The following is a 20257-nucleotide window of genomic DNA, read 5'->3' on the forward strand; positions in this document are numbered from 1 at the left end:
GAAAAATACCTGATTTGGCAAGTGTGTACTTTATGAAATGTGATATGGCATCAATCATCATTAACCCAAATATCCCCATCACATGCAGAGCCTGACCCCATCACATCTGGTTTCCTGTTTGAAAATCCTTCATTTTGTGGAGGTTTTGCTGATAACAATACTCAGAATGATCTCTAGGCAATGGAAACTGACAGAAGATGAATTATCTGTCACTCAGGAGGATGCCCTGACCATGGAAACAATCAAGTACAACTGTCTATTATTATTACTTTTTCCCCTTGGCTTTCTTTATTTCTTGGATTAGTTCCCAGCTCAGAATCTGCTTTAAAAGCCTATTAAAAATCTCAAGAGAAAATATGAAGTAGAGAATTCCCAGTGAAATTATTCTTGGTTGTTGGCAAATGCAGTCATTTTTTCTTTGTTGCCCAAATAACATTTTGAATCATGATATCTTAATTTTTCCAAAGGAGCATTAAAAAATAACTCATATACCATGTGTGGGTGTCTTAAGCAAAAGATTTGTTATTAGCTATTAAATGTCTGGACAGATTATAATTTTGTGGTTGGGAATCACTAGCCTTATTCTTCTTCTGAAAAATCTTGGGTAATTAGTGATGTGGTATCAGTAACTGATGATGGCTACATGTTAGGTGCAACATATTTTATCATTCAAAATACACACAAAAAAGTTACTTTTACTTACAAAGCATTGATTCTAGGCTGTTGTACAAAGAAGCTGTGATATTTGAACACCACTTCCTCTTCTTCAAGAACAGACAAAATAGCAACACAGAAAGCAGGAACAAAAAAATCACTTCCCTTTTTGGCAATTAAAGATATTTCAGGCTTATTTGAAAAGAAGGGGGAACTTTTAGGGGAAAGAGTTTAGTGTTGGAAAAGAGGATCAAGTCAGTAGGTGACTGCATAACTTTATCTCTGCTTGAGCAAGGAGGACCCTTTGAAAATTTAAATCATGGGGCAGGGAGTTAAATTGTAGAAAGGCCAAGGGATTTTGAGGTATCAGGAGAATTGCAGGGGGGGATACTTCTTAAAGAAAAATGTACACCTAGATTAGGGTGTCCATGGCTAATAGGGACCAGCAGGTCACATAAGTTAAAGGGGTCATAGACAAGCTTTGTTTGTACCTTATAAATGCATCAAGAAAATTATAACTACATATAACCACATGAATGAATCTCATGAACAAGATGTTAAGCAAAAGGAGTCAGACATGCAAGAGTACCTTTTGTGTGATTCTATTTTTGTAAAGTTCAAACAGACAAAACAAACCTATGGCATTAGAAATTAAGATAGCAGTTCCCTTGTGGGAATAGGGGAATAGTGAATGGAAGGAGGCAAAAAAGCAGGCTTCTGGGGTGCTGATAATGTTCTGTTTCTTGATCTGGGTGCTGGTTACACATACATAGGTTTAGTTTATGTTAATAAATAATATTCATTGAACTTATGATTTATGTCCTCCTCTGTATGTATGTTATACTTCAATAAAAAGATTAAGAAATGGGTCTCAACAGTCTTAAGATTCACAAAAATATTTGTCATCCCGTTTGTTTTTTTTAGAAACTTGTAACCTAAAGATCTTTCTTACTCCAGCTTTAGATAGAGACATGAGTACAGGGAACTGTTTCTTTGCTATAAGGAAAATAATTGGGTACATATGATGATAAACAGTGACTGGTACTGAGTCATGGTATCAGAGAAATCATAAGAGGTGAGGACTATGAGAACTGAAGAGTTTGTGAATCTCTATTAAGGGAATTTGCTCTTATATTTCAGCAGCTTCGTGCATGTGAGTATGTGCACTGAAGACTCCCAGATTATCTAATTTTTTAAAGTGAAGCCAGGAAACAATTTTATTTGAAAACTCCAAATGTTCTATTTTGGGATAATATTTTTTAAGCACTTTGAAATACAGGAAGCATATTTCCAGGTTAAATTTGGCCTCCAGTTTGATCCGTTTGGTGTAGAAGTCTGGGTTGATTTCTGGGGATTTCTAGGTTATCTCTGGACAAGTATTAAAATAATTAAAGAAAAGAAAGGAACATACAGATAAAGAAAAAAAAGAATATACCTATACCTTTTGTTTATGCCAGTGTTAATGAGTTTTTGTTCATTTTAACTCCAAGAGCTTAGAAAACAGGGTATGACTTATACATTCTGGCATCTCAAATGTGAGAAAGGATACAATCTATGGCTCTCTACATTTTCCAAGTTACTTGGAACATGTTTCTTTGATTTTCCAAAACGCATATTTCTTGGTTGCTTACAGAGTGCCAGGCACTGTGCTAAGCATTCAGGGTGTATATTCACTTAATACTTAGAGACTTTGTAGCAATTTGCAGGTGAAGAAACTGAAGCATGCCTAAATTTACAATGTTAGTGATAATTAGGATTCAAATCAGGCATACTTAATTTCAGAGCTTTAACTCTTAAACACTAATTAATCATGAATCTTTTAACTATATGTGGAAATATGTAAATCAAGAATTTTTAATTCTATTTTGTGGATGAGGAAACAGATGCTTTAAATCAGCAGTCCTCAACATTTTTGGCACAGGGACCGGTTTCATGGAAGACAGTTTTTCCACGGATGGCAGGTTGCGATTATTCAAGCACATTACATTTATTGTGTGCTTTATTTCTATTATTATTATATTATAATATATAATGAAATAATTATACAACTCAACATAATGTAGAATCAGTGGGAGCCCTGAGCTTGATTTCCTGCAACTAGACAGTCCCATCTAGGGGTGATGAGAGACAGTGACAGATCAGCAGGTATTAGACTCTCATAAGGAGCATGCAACCTAAATCCTTCACATACAGAGCTCATAATAGAGTTTGCACTCCTATGAGAATCTAATTCCCTACCCCCCATTTTGATAGGAGGTGGAGATCAGGTGGTAAATGTGAGTGATGGGGAGTGGTTGTAAAAACAGATGAAGAGTCAGTTGCTTGTCTGCAGCTCACCTTCCTGCTTTGGGGCCCGGTTTCTAACAGTCCACTGATCAGCAGCAGTCCATGGCCCAGGGTTTGAGGACCCCTGTTTTAAATGACTTGACAGAACTCACAGTGCTATTTACTAAGAAAGGATTGATACAGGCCTCATGTTCTTGCTCCTGTACTCTTTTCCCCTGCACCCTGAGGGTCATCCTGGCAGTTAATTTTATATTTGCAGAATTCTTTAACAGTGGATTATTTCCTGTCACATAGCAGTTTAATTATCCTTTATTTGGATATGATCTAAATAAAATCAACATAATCTTAGATGATAAGATAAATGTATCCCAAACAAGTACACTGATATCTGATATGCATAATGAATTAACCTTCTTGATGCTTAGGATAACAACTAATGGGGCATCTCCTCTCAGTGAATTAGAAAGCCAGGCGTTCATCCAAATCTGCAGATGTTTAGCCTTGTGTAGTCAAAACCTTTGAATGACTGACACAATTTTCACTTTGAATTATATTCTTTGGTGCCAGACAGTGGCAGAGTATCAGGCAAATAAATGCATGACTTTAAAAAGAATTCTTTCAATCTTGACCAGTAGCAGCCTCAGTTGAGTGGAGAAAATATATGTTTTGTGGTTTTACTTATTAATCTTATATTGTACTTATGTAAATTTTAATTAGCCTTTTTGACTTTCCTAGTTTTCTTCTACTGAACAGTGATTAAGGTTCACAATTTTGTATACTAGATGGAGTTTAAGTGATCTCAACAATCAAAACAAACCTTTTTAGTTTGTCTGTTCTTTCTTTTCCTATTCAGTCTGGTCAGGAAATCATGAAATATTTAATATAACATTTGAAATCAAATAATTCTAGAATTGTCTCTTGAAATAGGCTGGAATCTATCAAGCATTTTATTTGTAGTCTTGCTTCCTAAATGTTTACAGTAAAAATAGAGAGACAGTTTTATTGTATTTTTGCTAAATTCATTAGGCCTTCCCTTCGGTCTGTTAATTGCCCCCTCCTGTTGTGTGTTTTTAATGAAAAGAATCCATTTTTGACCAGCACCCGCCATTGTGGCCCTGATGTTACCATGGAAATGAAATAACTTGTTCTGAAATTGTCTACTATACATATTTACAGCACATTAGGTAACCCCTGGGCATTAAAATCTTGCAATACAATAGGTTTTTATTTTTTAAGAACACCAGCAATACCATTTTTCCTTCACATAAGTTTTTTGCCATTACAGTGGGTGAGCATGCAAGCTGTAATTACTAGCACTGGTCTTAGGGTGGCAGCTAAATGAGATGTTTTTTCATTAAAAAAAAAATATATATATATATATAGAGAGAGAGAGAGAGTATATACATATATATAACAAGTAGAAAAGTACTAGAATCTTGACAATATAAAAATGGCAAAGTTTTTAATAGTCTAGTTTTATTAAAGTATAAACATGCATTATTCTCCTAGAAGGTGTCACAAATACGTATGTGTAGTTGCATTTCTAGTCAATATTTCTGTGTGTATATTAGATATCAGATGCTGCAATACTAGCTGGGGATACAAAGGTGAATAAGATATCTTTCCTGACCTCAGGGAGCACATATTCTAGACTACCAAATGACATATCTTGAGTAAAAATATATAGTAAATGTGTTCCAACTTGGATGAAGCCAGGAGCTGGAAAGCAATATCACATTTATAGTCCCATTAAAGGTATAAAGAGAGAATGTTAATTACTACATTTTCCTTTTCTAATATAAAATTTTAGGTACTTTTATGCTATGGCCTTGGGTGGGTACATCAGGAGGATCAGAGAAGCCATAATCCCTGCCATCTACCCTTTCATGCCTAACTCTTCAGGCTACTTAGCAATACATACACGCCTTTCCTTTATCTTTCTATTGCATACAGCACAGCAATTCCAAACAATTATTTAATCCATCAAATTTGAATTCATTTCCTACATTGTGATAGGCATTATTAATCAGTACTTTTCTAAGGTTGTCTGACTCTCACAATTTTCACATCTTAACATTAAAATTTCTAGACATCTTTAACTGTTCATTCCTTACTTATTTTGTCATTCTTCAGAAACAGAAATAACTTTTCTATACAAGGCTAATATTTTCTACCCATGGTCTTGACTCTCTTATCTGTAACTCCTTTTAGGCCCAAGGCTCCATTTGGCCATGGTCAGATTGTTCCTCATATTGTCACATTAGAACTTGCAATACGATTTAATGCAATCCCGAGGAAATCTTTGTGCTTCTGGTAAGATCGTGTCTTCACATCATTGACAATGACCAGAGTAAGATTTTAGGAAACCCCCGCAAATCCATACTCACTTGGTAAGACTGTCACTCACTATCCTCATCACCTGCCCCACCTCTTCTCTTCTTAGCATTATACAATGTTTCAGAGAAAAATCATAAGAAAGAGACTATAAATCAAGTTGACTCTCTACATTCTGCAAGAAACCGTCAGGATTGATTTCATTATGTCTTACCTTGATCACAAACTCAGGTTCAAGCCTCCTGGGACATCCACCATGGTTATAGCTCCACATGGCTGTGTGTTCCCTGATCAGAATCAATTTTCTCCCTTCCCCATTCGCCCACACCCTTCACTGTACTGTCTTCAAAATCTCCTGTATCTTTTTCTCTTAATACATAATCACCTTTTGCTCTAAAATGAGCTCAGGTACCCTTTTAGATACAGCTCTTTGAATTGTGACAGGTTTTTCTTCTATATTTCATGTACCATGGGTATCAGAGGTGGACTAGATGTCCTCCGTGTTTCTCATTGTTTTGCCCAACCACGCCATCTGTCCTGCTTTTTGTCGAAACCCTCAGATTATTTGAGGAACATGACAACAGCTCCCTCTATGCTTCTTGCACATTCATATTGCAAACTCCCAGTTATATCTTCTCATTCCCTGGAGATTTAGCAATTGATTTCACTATGCATGTTATTTTTCTTGGTATCGTAAACAGTCATTGAGACCCCTTGTCTAAAATCGTGGACCCTCAATTGCTTGACTGCCTTTAACCCCAATTATTATGCCCTCCTTTTATCCTCAACCATGCATCCCTATATCTTTCCCTGAACTTCGTCATTACCAATTTCCACAAAACCTCGATTTCAGGAATTCCACTCTCTGACCATCAAATACTTCTAGCTTGCCTATTTCATAATACCTTACACATTTTTTAAACTCTATGCCACCTTTTTAACCCTGCAGGATAACCCTGAAAATCTTCTCTTCTTATCCAGATTACGTTGCTTTGTTTTGCCGTGACAGTTCCTTGGATTCATTTCAGTTCCCTTGCCTCTCTTGTTCTCCATATTGCCTGATAAAGTAAAATACCAACACTAGGTAAGTCCTTCTTTTAGCCATACCTGCAACTTTGCAGCCAAACACAGCAAGAGGGAAACACACAAAGGTACCGACTGGTTCATTTAAGAATCATAATCATAAACCTCCTGTGTTTCCTCAAGACTGCCTGGCTATCCTACTCCATTTCCTTAATCAGGTCACCCTCTTACTCTTTCAAAACATTATTTCACATCTTCTCCTCTTTCCTATTTTCACATCTCTTTCATCTTTGTACTCTGCGTTAATGACTCTTTTCTTACAGCTTTGGGAATATAGAAGCAGTCAGAAGACAAATACCTCATCATTTCACCATGAAATCTGCCGGCTCTACACATCTGGACACATATTTGTTACTTATCTACTTTTTACCATGGATAAACTCTACCTTTACGCTTTGAATTTCAGTCCTTCTGATTTACTCAGTGAATTATTCTGCAATTTTCCCCTTTCTTTAAGTATTATTGCTGCTTAACAAATCATCCTAAAACTTGTATCTTAAAACAAGCATTTTCTTATCTAGTATGGGTCATTGGATCAGGTGTTCTCTGGCCCAGGATCCCTCATGTGATGTATTCAGATCATGGCTGGAGCTAGAACCGATGGAGAAGCAAGTCAGGAGCAGCTGGGGAATGGTGAGTGTTTATCTCACTAAACAGAATCTCAAAACTTCTCTCTGTAGTATCTCTGCATGGGTTGCTTGGGGCTTCCTCACAGCACAGTAGTTTCAGGGCAGTCAGAATGCTTACGAAGCAATTTAAGTGTTCAGTGGGAGCGTTCCAGTGATCCAGGAGTAAGTTTCATTTCCTTTTCTGTCCTAGCCACAGAATAGAAAGATGCTTCACAGAGCATCCATTCTGCTGATTATAAGCTAGTCAAAAACTGCACAGATTTGAGGGGAAAGAACATCAACCACCCTTCTTGATGAGAAAAGTGTCAAGGTCCCATTGTAGAAAAACACATGGGATAGGAAATATTATTACAGTCACTTTTGGAAACTAAAATCTGCAGTATAGGCTAATGAATATTTTTCTTGCTACTGAAGCATTTTTATTTGCATCCAAAATACTACAGAAGCACTCATTAATAAAGAAAAAAATACTTACTTCTTTTTGGCCCTATGCCCTTGCCTGTATTACCTTTTTTTCTACTTTCTTTTACTGTGATTTTTTTCAAAACAGTTTTCCATTCTTCATTTTCTATTTGTCCCTTCATTTGAATCAGCTTTCACCTCTATGCTCCACTAAAATACCCTTGACAAGGTCATTTATCTTTTAGGTCCAATGATTAATTCTCATTTCTCATTTTATTTCATGAGTTCAAAGTACTTAATACAATTGATTACTCCCTCCTGCTCTTGGAATACCTACCTTGTATGATTTCCAGTGCTCCCATTTTTCTGGCAGTTCCTGTTCTTTTCCTTTGCTCACCTAATCTATACACGTTGGAGTGCCCAAGGTTCGTTCCCCAACCTTCTTGAAGTTCTCACCTGAACCCATCCCTGAGATTATCTCCTCCAGTCCCATGGCTCTAAAGTATATCCTTTGTGATGACCTTCCCAATTTTCAGCTCCAGCCTGAAACTCTCCCTGCACTTTGGACATGTATGCCTCACTGTCTACTTGACATCTCTGCTTTGTTGTCTAACAGACATATCAAATTTAATATGTCCTAAATAGAATTCTGTCTTCGAAAATACATCCAAAATAGATTCTGTCTTCTCACTTTCCCCACCCTCCCCCGCCAAACATACTCATTTCTCAGATTTTCTCATTTCAGAAAACGGCACCACCAGTTACCTAAGTGCTATGCCAGATGTCTAGGAATATTCCTTGAGTTCTTTCTTTTCATCACCCTCCATATCCTATTTATCCTAAATTCTTTTGGTTACACTTATAAAATATATCTAGACTGTCAAGTTCTCACTATCTTCACTGCTGCCATCTTAGCAAATTAATGTTAAGCTGACATTAATTCATTGGATTAGACAATAAATTTTGTTCATCTTCTTTTCCCCTACAATAAAAGTTTTTTAAACTTTGTTCATATTAAAACACATGTTTTTCTCATAATTCTTCATTGGCTTCTCAATGCATTGAGAATAAAAAAAGTGTCCTTATTATAAACCACGTTTGCTCCTGCATGAGCTGCTCCCTGTCCACCTTTCCACCTGCATTTTTTGTTTCTCTCACACCGGCTTATACCTTTCTAGTTCCAGTGGCCTTCTTGCTGTCCTTTGACCTAGGCAAACTAGAATCTTTCCTCTGGAGTTTTAAACAATGTTTCTTCCTCTTTGAGCATCTCTACCTATTTTCAGCCTTCTTCTGTAGTCAGTCTGCAGGCTAGCATTTGGGAGCCACTAATAAAAGCCTAAAGTGTCCTCTTCTGATAGTGCCACATATCCCAGTTTTAATTTCCTCTGATCATTGTTCTCCTTATACTTCCCATTCCAACAAATGTTTTCCTTGAAGATAAAAAAGACAACAAAATAGGAGATGACACTAATTTCCTTCCTGACATTTATAAACAGTAAGCCATTCACCAACATCAACAGAAAACACCTTCTCTTTTGTAGTAGAATATAAAATAAAAATTATTTGATTTGTCATAATATAAACATATTGTTATAACAATTTCAAAAGCCTCAACTTTTGTAGGTTTTGTCTTTCTTTCTGATGTAACATATCATTTATATGCATGTATCTTACATATTTTATATATTACTCTCAAGAATCTAAGTTTGAATGTTTCTATATATTGCTACATCTGTTTCCTCAGATGTGTATTTTCTTTTTACCCCACCAGTATAATTTGGTTTTCATGGTTGGTTCTTTGTTCTTATGTAACCCCTAATTCTCTCTAACATTTTAGAAAATCTGGCCAAGAGAACATACTTATTTCTTTGATTTTTAAAAAAATCTGCTTTGCTCCATTTTAGGGCAATGTTATAAACTTTTTTTTTTTTTTTTTTTGCATACAAGAACCCATTTATAGCATCAACATACTTTAAATAGCTTGTGTTGTAAATAGTTGTATATTTACTATCTGTTAGTTGAGGATATTCAAACATGCCTGTGCATTCATGGGTCTAATTGCTGCGTGCTTATCATGGGTCTGTTAGAAATTGGGGTGTGAGGGAAATTGCTGATATTATAAAGAGAACATATTAAAATTGTCGAAACTTGCCAGTTTTTTCTTGCTGCTCACAGGATTCCTGAAAATCATAAAAAAGAAAATGGAAATACCACTTTATGAGTGATATGGTGTCTCTTATCTCCAATGAAAATGTTGCTAAAGGTTGGAAGAACAAAGAGAGTTGTGCTCAAGTTTAAGTGGATCTCCTAGCATTCGTCATCCTCTTTAATGGAATCTTAAAAATTGGTTTTCTTTGGCTAGCTACATGTAAGAAACAATGTAAAGATAGGGCAACTTGTATGGCTTGTCAAGGGGCAGGTCTTGAACTAGCTTACTCACAGAACTACATGAAATAAAGGAGGTAGAGAAGAGAGAGGCATGGTTGGGCACAAATAGAGGAAGCCTGTCCTGGCCAAGTCTGCTTATTACATGGAAGTAAGAATCACTGATTTCAAGAGAAGAAGCTTAATATGTGTTTGTAACTTTTAAAGCGTGATACCACTGCCCACCAATATTTATAGTCCAGGAAATGTTCCAGGCAATAACTAACCAACTTAAAAAACTGCAGCTGCCATGTTTTCTGGCCAATACAATGCTCTTCTTTCTAGCTTCTTTCCACCCAGCTATGGTTTTATGACCCTTTTTCTGTCCAGTGAATTATTAATGTCTGTCAGTTGGGTAGAAGTTCCCAGAATGCTTTTAAAATCTTGACAAAATGTAATCCATTCACCTGGAATGCCCCTTTACCTCTGTTCCTTTTACCTCTTCCTCCCTGAATTGTAGATATAGTGTTCAAAGTTCAGCAGTTATCATGCAACTGTAAGGCCCCAAACCAATGGGCTGAGGTCAGAACAGCATAAAAATAGAAAGATTTTGGTTTCTTGTTCATGTTGAAAAAAGGAACAAATGCCAGTCGCTGTTAACCTTCAGACTTCCTGTAATGTGTGAATAATAAATCTCTGTTGGTTTAAACTACTCTTAGTTGGGTTTCTGTCCTTGGAGAACATACATGTAATGGGTGTAGTCCTCCTCCCCTGGAGTGACTGGGTCAGGAGCAAGATAAGAAGGGGGAAGAAAAAGAAGAGTCTGGTTAACAGTTACTCTGTCCCTGTAGGAACCCTGTCCCATAATTTGGGAATCAAATTATAGCCGTGTCTTATTTTTCCAACCTAAATTTTTAAGACTGCAGATAAGTACTGCATCCCATAATACACAGTATAATGTCCTGTAGTTCTCTCTCTCTCTTTATCTTCTTTCTTCTTCCTTTCCAGACTGGAAAAAAAATTTTATTTATAGTAGATTGTGTACGTCATGTGTTGTGATAGATCATCAAGATGATAGAGGTAGCTCCTGCCTAAGAGAATTTCCAGCTTAGTAGAAGAGACAAGCAAAATAATAAACATACATATGATATGTGCTATTATATATGTATGAACAGGGAAATGTTGGAAAAGAGAGGAGCCATATATAACAAAGCCTGGGCAAGGCAGGAGGGTTATAATGATTTTCAGATATTTTTGCAAAAAGTTGTAAGGTTAAGAAAATTTCTTTAGGTCATATATACATAAGGGGGGTAGACTATTTTGGGTTTGATGTGTCTTTATGTATCTATAAAACTATAAGGAGCTAAAGTTTAGAATCAAATCTATTTGACTGGATGAATGTTATACATAAACTTTGTTAATATATTTTCTGAAGCATTGTAGTCTTTTTTCTATATGCGTGTTTGAGGGCTAATAAACTCATATCATCCTGTATTATACTGTGTATATTGTATTGTAACTAAACTCTCATTCATAGCCATAATTTTATGTCCAGAAATACATCTCTACATGTTATCATTCATAGTGACTATAGAATATTCTATAATATGAATGTATGAACAATTTATTTGAAGAAATTTTATTTGTTACTTATTTGGGTTATTTATAATTACTTGAATAAAACATTCTTATACCTAAGTAGGTGCAATTTTACCCAATTATTTTACTATGGTTTAGGAAGAAAAGGGTTTGCAGTAGTTCTGTACCCTATTCTCTCTCTCAGGGATGTCCAGGAAAAAAGAATGACTGTATTAATTCTACTGTCAAACATGCAAACTACCTCTTGGTAAACATACGAATTACCAGTAAACCCAATAATTATTTTTTTACTAGCAGAAGGATAATGGTAATTTCTTATCTATGAAGATTTTTCATGGGGAAAAATATTGTGTTGAAGTTGCTTATTTTAAATGCAACTGGTATTTATAGATTTATGGTGGCTGGCTAGCTGATGAAGGTCATGGACATCAGGTAACTATGTGAGGTAGCCCAAATGGCTTCTGTGTGAGCAATATGTACATTGCTGCACTGCTTCATCTATTAACCTGGAGCCAAATGATGTCTTATTGTGGTAGGAAAAAAGTCCTTTTTTATTGGAAGCTGCATCTTAGGGTTTTAGATCACATCAAGGAAAGAATTCTTCACCTGTGTTCTTTAAATCATTGGTTTAAAGAACCAATGATTCACCATTGGTGAAGTTTCATATTGGATAAAATCTATGATTTCTAGAGTCAGATTTGATAATATGATTCTTTGTGTCACCACAGATAAATTACAAAAGTGAAATTTCTATGTGAAGAGGAATGGACTATTTTAGGAACCATGGTACATATAACAGGCTTATTGAACAATCTGAAGTTTGTGGGATCAAACTATCTTTTTCTATGCTCTCTCAGAGTTCCCTTTTCCATTCCTTAGGGACATCTTGACTAGTTCCTCAACTTCCTCATTATTTTCAGTTATTTTTTTTAAGTCCAGTCAATTCAAGTCCAGTTTTTAAAAGTACAATTGCATATCCAATTTATTGCACATTTCCTCTTATCTTAGTACTAGCTACTTCTTCTCTTAGGGAACTTGAAGAAGGGATAAAACCAAGTCTGCTCCTAATATATCTATTCCAAATGTATTTTCTCTCATGCCCCTCTTTTTTATCTTATAGAATGGAAGCCAGAAAGAGATAGAGAGAGAAAGGTGTTCTGGTTAGGTTATCTTTTGGCTAACATTGGCTAGCTATTCCTTCTCTTGTGTGGCAGGCTTCCATACATTGCCTCTCTTGGGGTGCTCATGTGATCCCAATAGGAGATCTCCTAGGTGTTCAGTTCCTTGACATGGGAGATTATATGGTTTGGCTCTGTGTCCCCACCCAAATCTCATCTCAAATTGTAATACCCATAATCCCCACATGTCTAGGGACGGACCTTGTGTGAGGCAATTGGATTGTGGGGGCAGTTTGCCCCATGATGTTCTCATGATAGTGAGTTCTCAATAGATCTGATGGTTTTATAAGCGTCTGGCATTTCCCTTGCTTGCACTTCTCTCTCTCCTGCTGCTATGAGAAGTATGTGCCCGTTTCCCCCTCCACTATGATTTTAAGTTTCCTGAGGCCTCCCCAGCCATGTGGAACTGTAAGTCAATTAAACCTCTTTACTTTATAAGTTACCCAGTGTGAGGGAATTTCTTTATAGCAGTGTAGAATGGACTAATACAGGAGACCTCCTTCCTGCTAACTTTTTCAAACACACTTCAGTTTCTCCTTCTGATCGTCAATATAGCCTTATGTTTTGGGATTCCCCTCGCATGGTAACCTGCTTTCACGATTTGAGACAAACACAGTATTTCAAGCCTTGCTACTTTCTATAATGTCTACTTTCTCCACAACAAATTTACCAATGCTCTGTCCCTTCTTCCATCCAACTTTCTCTCTCAACTTCTCATTTCCTTTCCTGCTGAAATACTCTGGTGTGCAGATCATTCAGTTTTGCTTCATAAGAAGACCTTCAACTAAGGATTAACATGCACCTGTATCTAATCAATTAATTTCTTCAATTGATTCTCTCAGACCTTTCTTCTTTGGCTTTAGGGGAGAAGCAAGATCCAACTTCCTAACATTCAAGATACCTTTTGTTTCCCTCGTCTGGTAATATAGGAGCTGACAAGAAAGTGTGTCTTGGATACACATTTACTTGTATGGAGAAAATATATTTTACTTCCTAAAGTAATAGATCAAGTATCTGGTCCATCACCTATTTTGACACTTATTGCCCTCAATTTTTTGTATTGCTTTGTTGCCCAGGTTGGAGTGCAGTGGCATGATCTCAGCTCACTGCAACCTCCGGCTCCCGCGTTCAAGCGATTCTCCTGGCTCAGCTTCCCAAGTAGCTGGGACTATAGGCATGCATCATCACACCCAGGTCATTTTTGTATTTTTAGTAGAGACAGGGTTTCACCATGTTGGCCAGGCTGGTCTCGAACTCCTGACCTCAAGTGAACTGCCCACCTCGGCCTCCCAGAGTTCTGGGATTACAGGTGTGAGCCACTGCACCTGGCCTGGTTTCTGATAGTTTTTGCTTTACAAATATTTTCTATTTTTATGTAGTCTAAAATATCAAACGTTCTGTATTTTTTACCTCGAAATAAGTATTTAAAAGTCATTTCTCATTCTGATACATTTATGGTTCTTTATTTAAGTATTTAACCCATTTTAAATTTATTGAGGAATAAAATGTCATACGAGAACCTACCATTCTACTTTTTGATATTCTCAATATCATTAATACTTAAACTCAGTTTTCTCACTAATATAATAAATTATTTTATACATTTGCTTTATTTATTATTTAAATTTGATGTATCATATGATAAAGCTTCTTACATTATTTTTACTTAAAAATTTTATATTAATTTCCTGAGAGTCTCTATTTTATGATGAATGCTGTAATATCTTTTCCAATTTTTTAATTCCAAAGCCAATCTCATACCCTCATTCTCTACCTCTTTTTCTCTCTCTCTTACTGATGAACACCATCTGTCTGTTTTATTGATGTGTTCAAGGAATTAGCTCTTGGGACATGCTTCTTAATTTGTTAATTTTCAGTCTTTAATAGGTATTTTTTTTCTTTACTTTTCACATGAGTATTTCATTATTCTTTTTTAATGGCTTTATTGAGGTATAATTGATATATGAAAAAATACATGTTTAATGTATACCATTAATAAGTTGGAACATATGCATAAAACCATGATACCATCACTACAATTAAGGTATTAAACATATCCATCGCCTCCAAAAGTCCCTGTGTGTGTGTGTGTGTGTGTGTGTGTGTATGCCTGTGTATGTGTTTGTGATAAGAACACTTAACATGAGATCTACCCTTTTAACAAATGTTTAAGTGCACTATACCATCCTGTTAACTACAGGTACTATATTTTACAGAAGATCTCTAGAACTTATTCTACCCAGTTGAAAAGACTGGAATAATGCCCATGACCAACTCACCAGGTACCATATTCTGTTCCTATGGAGAGGAGTAGAGTGGAGGCAAGGAGCCAGGAGTGTTGAAATATAACACTTTCTCCTCAGGAAAACCAAAAGGTGTTCTTTGAATTTCTCGAACTTCAACCCAACTGCTTTGTCCCCTTTGAAGTCTATCTAACCTTTAGAGGTGTAAAAGATATAGTTATTATAACTCAATCACACATTAGTATAATGTACTTTACTAGTTTCTTTCCAATAGGGTCCCTGAGGATGCCCAGCAAGTGCACTGTGGCCTCTGCAGTAGTGTGCACCAGGAATCAGGCATCACTTCCAGTCTGGTTCTAAAATAATGCTCCTGCTCTAGCTCCTTGGACTTCCTTCTCTCCTGCTGTGTTCAGCTCTCCTGACTTTTCTCTCAGGCTGGCACTCATGGGGAGGGAGGAGCTACCATGACCCTCCCATGTCATCATTCAGTTGGTTTCATAGCAAGAAAAGTTTTGGTAAAAAGAGGGTGGTGAGAACATGAGGGCAATGGGGGTGGAAAGAATTTCTGACATAAAAAAGGCATTGACAGGAAAAATGGGGGAAAAAACCTGAAAGATAAAATGAGAGAGATTCTGCTAAGAGTTCCTACCTAATAATTCTGCCTTAGTGCCAATTTTTATGATATTAATTTATTTTTATTTGAAATCCAAATATTTAGATGAGAATGCCATGGAAAAAATTAGGAAGTATGAGTGATACAGGAAATGTAAATATGCTTAACTCTAGATTTCAATTATTGTAGATAACAGATAGTCAACAATTTTGAAATAATTGGATTAATGTAAAAATGTAAATGAAGCAGATATATGGATTTAAAAAAAATAAGTAGGCTGGAAAAAGTGATGAGACTATCTATTTGACATTTTACCAGATAGAATTATGGAATAGGTTTTTCAATATTTGTCCTTCTTATTATGCTATAATGTATTTGTGTACTATGATATTACTGATGACTTGAGTGATAAAGTAAGGTATTTATAGAAATAAGTTTAGTAAAAGAGGTGAGGGAAATTTAGAGAAACTGCTTATTTGAATGACATTTGAGTTGAAAATGTTTCTTTTGTGTGTTGCAGCTCTTTCCCTACCCTATACAAATGCAGACTGCCCTACATTTGAAGCTTTTTCTTCCCATTGGAGGGAAGCTGGTACTTTTGTGAAAGCAGCCATTTCATTTTAGCCGGACATTAGATTGAGCCATCTGCTGTGTGGGTTTCTCAGTGGTCCATAGCCATGACAGAGTGTTTGAAGTTTTGCTTCAGAATATCTTTAAAAACATTTTGTTTCTAATCTCCCCATTTGTAGGTACCCTACTTCACTCATCATCCATAAACTGCTTGAATATCCTGTGCACATCCATGCTCCCCACTGATCCAACTCAGCAGATCAACAAATCAGCCCATATTTATTGGGCTTCAATTATGTGCAAGACATAGAAAGGTGGCTGTATTTTATCAAGTTTCAGTGCAGGTTGGCTAGCTCTATTCCAGGGCCTCCTTGTTGGTAATTCTACCTTGCCATTTAATGATCAGCAGAGCTTTTAGATGTTGCTAATGAACGTTTCAGACAGAATGGTTCATTTAGAAGACAATGTATAAAAATGGTAGAAAAGAAAAATTAATTGTGATGATTCTGTATTCTGGAAAAAGCAGAAGGGTATTTCAATGACAGAATTATCCAAACTATTATGCTGAAGAAGTCAACTACATTTTTCTTTTCTTTTTTTTTTTTTTTTTTTGAGACAGAGTCTTGCTCTATTGCCCAGGCTGGAATACAGTAGCACAATCTTGGCTCACTGCATCCTTCACCTGCCAGGTTCAAGCAATTCTCCTGCCTCAGCCTCCCAAGTAGCTGGGATTACAGGCATGCACCAAAACCCCCAGCTAATTTTTGTGTTTTTAGTAGAGACAGGGTTTCACCATGTTGGCCAGGCTGCTCCCCAACTCCTGACCTCAAGTGATCTGCTCGCCTCGTCCTCCCAAAGTGCTGGTATTACAGGCATGAGCCACCATGCTTAGCTTGTCAGCTACATTTTTCTTAAACAAAAACATGCAGGAAGGTTTTGAGGTTGAGTTTAGAGCTTGCAAATAGGTGACATAAGCTTGGCTTTGGGATTTTTTTATTGTGAAATATAAGTAAAACACATTAGTTACCTTGTCTTTCAAATTTCCCCCAATTCCATCAAAACTAGAAAGTTATGATCAGACTCATGATTTAAATATGCAAAAAGCAAAAATACATTATGATTCAAGACATAAAGATAAATAATTAATGCATTTATTATATTAAGTGGTTTAATATAAAGATATGTTTTCTTAAAATTTTGTATGGGTTAATTTTCTGAAGCATTACAGACTGACCAATACATAAAATTAATTTTGGTTTTATTTATTCATGTTTAAGAGACAGAGTCTTGATCTGTCACCCAGGTTGGAGTACAGTGGCATAGTCAGCTTCCTGCAGCCCAGAACTCCTGGGCTCAAGCAATCTCCATGTCTTAACCTTTTGAGTAGCTAGGACTACAGGTATGCACCAACATGACCAACTGTTTTTAAATTTTTTTGTAGAGACAAGATCTTGCTATGTTACCCAGGCTGGTCTCAAACTCCTGGCCTTAAGTGATATTCCTGCCTTGACCTCCCAAAGTGCTGGGATTAAAGGCCTACTTAAGGATATTTTGATAACAAATATTTTCAAGTTGAAAACAGATTGAAACTTCATCTGTTAAATAGGGATATAATACCACTACTTCATTCGATTGCTTTGAAGATTATATCAGATGACGTAAGTGCTTAATATGGCTCCTGGACAAAAATTTCAGGTATTGTCTTTATCGTTGTTATTTACCTTTTCTTTTTTTATTTGAAAATCACTGATATGGTTTGGATTTGTTTTCCCACCCAAATTTCATGTCGAATTGTAATCTTCAGTGTTGGAGACGGGGCCTGGTAGGAGGTGATTGAATCAAGGGTTTGGACAGCCCCCTTGCTGTTCTCATAACAGTGACTGAGTTGTCACCAGATCTGGTGGTTTAAATGTGTGTAGCACCTCCCATTTTGCTCTCTTACTCTTTCTCTGGCCATGTAAGACGTGCTTGCTTCCCTTTGCCTTCCGCCATGATTGTAAATTTCCTGAGGCCTCCCCAGCCATGCTTCCTATACAGCCTGTGGAACTGGAAGCCACTTAAAAGCCTCTTTTCTTTATAAACTATCCAGTCTCGGATAGTTCTTTTTCTTTTTTTCACTTTTTAAAAACATTTTATTTATTTATTTTTATTCATTTTTTTATATTTTTTAAATTATACTTTAAGTTCTAGAGTACATATGGACAACGTGCAGGTTTGTTACATATGTATACATGTGCCATGTTGGTGTGCTGCACCCGTTAACTCGGGTAGTTCTTTATAGCAATTTGAGAATGGACTAATACAATCACCATAAAAAACAACTAGCACCTGTCTTGGTGACAGATCCTCCATGGCCACTGCAAGCTTTCTAGGTGGTGAGCAGAGAGTGCAGCCACATGAGGAACCATCTGTGACATAAAGACATCTGCCAACTCTCTCCTCAAGATTTGGTGAGGACCAACGACAATGTATAGAGCAATTCAATTTCCTTGGAAAGAAAGACCTGTGAAGTAAGAGTACATTTATTGTCCCTTGGTGTTAGCAGGTAGCTGCCTCCTACCTACCCTATGTGGATATATCTATTGACACATAGATAGAGTAGGTGGATTGCCTACTAACATGGAAGATTAAATGACAAGGTTAGAAACAAAAACCAAACACTATTGCACTATTGTCTCCTAAGGCAGGTAATGGGTGCTCAGTTCACCAGAGGAAAGAGATGGATGTATCAAGGTACAGAAAGCTTGAATTCCTTCTCTAAATTTCGCATACTGAGAAATCTTAACAGTTATAAAATCTACCAGATAAAAATCATCTGGTAAATGGATAATATATTTAAAAAGGAAAAAAACGTGACAAATTAGAAGTCACTGAAGAGAACAATTACATTTCACTTTTAAGACATCTATTAGAAAATAAAATAATAAGCCAAAAATTGATAAAGAAAAATTACTTCAATTTCAGCTTGAACCCAGATTACATTCTTTTATAAGCTTTGAGACTATCATGTTTAAAGATAAAAACAACAAAAGATAAAAAACAACCATTAAAAAAAAGATACATAAATACAACATGCTAAGTAGTCAAAATGAACAGATTTTTAAAAATAATAAATAATACTTATTATAAAATGACTTAATAATTTGAAGATGAGAGTTAGATAATGTCTGATGTTATTAGTGACAATAAAGATGATGGAGGGAACAGATTTTGTGGTGTGACTTTGAAGGTATAATTATGCCTGGATTGCTTCAGTTTATTATCTGTATTATGATAATGGTTTACATCTCATAGATTTGTATGAGAATTTAGTTAGTTATTACATGTAAATCAAATATGGGTAACAGAGTAGGCACGTGGTAAGTGTCAAAGTATGGTACTTATTATCACTATTGTCATTACTAGCATCTTTTTCACAGGTTAAGTCTTGTGGACTGGGCATCTTTTTATGGATTCATTTAAACCAAATGATAGGACACATTGATGGAGGTGTATAAAGTGCTACCTATAATTCTTCTTAGTAAAGGACCTTAGTAAAGGACCAGAACAACAGCTTCATTACTAATAAAGCTAGGTTAGGAGATTCTGCTTAAATTTGCAACCAAAATCAGAATTCCTATTCTTTCCCCAACTGAATCAATTTTTCAACCTTAAACTCCAGGGTTCTGTCCTTTCTAGGCAGAGCCTGTCCTGATGGAAATATAACTTGGAACAGAGAAGAGTGTTTGTATTGAGAGGTAGGCTAGATCAGAGAGTGCACCCAGAGGGGTTGATCTACACCTGCTCAGGGCCTTTCTCCTAAAATGAGCTATTCCTCCTCTCTAGGGAAAGAGTGAATGAAAGGATGGGAGTGGAGAAAGTAACTAGATACATTTCCTCCAACACATTTCCTTCCTGGAGAGGGCAGTATAAGTTTTCCCCATCCATCCATGTATGGAAATGTGAAGAGTTAGAGGATAAGGCCATATGTAACAATCTGAGCTCACACAGTTCAGATTCAACACCCATTTCTTTTTTTAATAGATCAAATAAGACTTACATTTCTTGCACTTGAGAGTTTACGATCTAGAAAATGGGGCTTTGATAGACAGCCCTTCTTTTCTATATTGCAGCAATAGTTTGGAGATTAAAGAGATGACTGCCTTGGGGATGCTCCAAGGACCTCACATAAAAGGGGCCATTATGTTCAAGCATCATGGACTAGATTATGGGCCTTGTAGAATGCTAACAATTTAAATAGCCAGTTTGGTTTTCTTTAGCAATGATTCCTTCTGATATTTTCCATTTTTAATCATGCAGAAG

This window comes from Pongo abelii, chromosome 3, assembly GCF_028885655.2.
Source record: "Pongo abelii isolate AG06213 chromosome 3, NHGRI_mPonAbe1-v2.0_pri, whole genome shotgun sequence".
Taxonomy (NCBI): Eukaryota; Metazoa; Chordata; class Mammalia; order Primates; family Hominidae; genus Pongo; species Pongo abelii.